The sequence below is a fragment of the Triticum aestivum genome, chromosome 2B, assembly GCF_018294505.1.
Source record: "Triticum aestivum cultivar Chinese Spring chromosome 2B, IWGSC CS RefSeq v2.1, whole genome shotgun sequence".
Lineage (NCBI taxonomy): Eukaryota > Viridiplantae > Streptophyta > Magnoliopsida > Poales > Poaceae > Triticum > Triticum aestivum.
Window position 1 is genome coordinate 771,221,373 of NC_057798.1, and position 2,013 is coordinate 771,223,385.

Sequence of the window (2,013 nt, forward strand, 5' to 3'; positions counted from 1 at the left end):
GACAACTAGAACCGAATATTTAATAAAACACGCCCAGACAAGTTCCATAGACAACCCGGTGATCGCTTTTCCACATGACGACGAGGGGAGGATCGCCGGGTAGGATTATGCTATGCGATGCTACTTGGAGGACTTCAGTCCACTCTCTTCTACATGCTGCAAGACGGAGGCTGCCAGAAGCGTAGTCTCCTTGCTTGCGAGTACTTTGGATGAGTACTCACGGTTGCTTTTCTCCCCCTTTTCCCCCTTTCTCTTCTACCTGGTTGCCACAACCAGATGTTGGAGCCCAGGAGCCAGACGCCACCTTCGACGATGACTCCTACTACACCGAAGGTGCCTACTACTACGCGCAGCCCGCTGACGAGGACCAGGAGTAGTTTAGGAGGATCCCAGGCAGGAGGCCTGCGCCTTTTTCGATGTGTATCCCAGTTTGTGCTAGCCTTCTTAAGGCAAACTTGTTTAACTTATGTCTGTACTCAGATATTGTTGCTTCCGCTGACTCGTCTATGATCGAGCACTTGTATTTGAGCCCTCGAGGCCCCTGGCTTGTATTATGATGCTTGTATGACTTATCTTTTTTTAGATTTGTGTTGTGATATCTTCCCGTGAGTCCCTGATCTTGATCGTACACGTTTGTGTGTATGATTAGTGTACGATTGAATCTGGGGCGTCATAGTGTGGGACCTTAGCACCAACTATGGCATGTGGGCGTCCTCCAGGACCATTCCAACCTAGCGGCCAAATCGTCCTCAAGTACTCTCCCCTCTGGCGCACGACGTCCTCGAGGTTAGCAAGGCTGACTACGACTCCTGCAGCACCGTCAACCCTATCGCGTCCCTCATCTCCGGGAACGACATCGTCACCCTCACCGCCGCCGGCACCCGCTACTTCATTTGTGGGTTCCCCGGCCACTGCACTGGTGGCATGAAGGTCAAGAGCGACGTCGTGTCTGACTCCTCCTCGCCATCACTCACCCCGGCCAGCGGCCCTATGGCAAGCAACGCTCCTTCACCCACGTCTGTCTCTACCGCCACCTCTGTGGAGGCCACGGGGTTTGGCCTCGCCGTCCTGCTTGCCTTTGCTGGTCTCATGGCTTGAGTACATCTGTACACCCAATCAAACTGCATTTATCAAGGGCAGATATATACTTGAAAGTGTGGTCCTGGCACATGAGGTTATTCATGAAGTTAAGAAATCTGGTTTGCAAGGGCTTGTGCTCAAACTAGACTATGAAAAAACATACGATAGGGTAAGTTGGGACTTTCTTTTTGAAATGCTTAGTTCCAGAGGTTTTGGGCAAAAATGGATTTCTTGGATTAAAACAACTCTTTTGCAGAGTACATTTAGTGTGAGGATAAATGCCTTACTTTATTTCGGGAGAGGGGGGGTCTCAATCAAGGAGATCCCTCCTCCCCCTTGCTTTTTAATTAGTTGCTGATGTTTTCTCCAAAATGCTAATAGAGGAAAGGAAGGAAACCAGAAGAAAAAAACGGAAACACTAACGCCCACACGTGTGGGCGTTACCCAACTCGCCCATACACCTCGATCGTTGTCCAGTGTCTTTTGCACGAATCTTGGCACGAAAAGATTGGTTTTGTGCGCCATGTAGGACGGGGCTGGTGTGTGGGCGTTGAAGTGTTTGCCCACACGCTAGCACCATGCTGTTTGTCACCTGCGCTGTGTGGGCGAACTAGTTTCTGCCCACACAGCCAGCCACCTAATTCATGCGCGTGTGGGCGAACTACTTTTCCCACACGACACTCCTACGTTGTGGATGGCAACTGCAATTAGACGAATGTGGCAACTATGTAAACACACATGGCAACTGTGATGTTTTGCTAGACGGCAACTGCAGTTGCGCGTACGTGGCAACCAGATAAACACACATGGCAACTATAATTTGACCACACATGGCAACTATAGTTTGACCACACATGGCAACTAGGTAAACACACATGCATGGCAACTACTGTTTGACCATATGTGGCAAGTAGTTAATCACACACGGCAACT

The 2,013-nt window shown here is 50.0% G+C and overlaps 1 pseudogene; it reads left to right on the top strand.

Annotated features, from left to right (window-relative positions):
• The first annotated feature begins 697 nt into the window (after positions 1–697).
• Positions 698–1,098, top strand: LOC123039611 (uclacyanin 1-like; annotated as a pseudogene).
• The last annotated feature ends 915 nt before the right edge of the window (positions 1,099–2,013 follow it).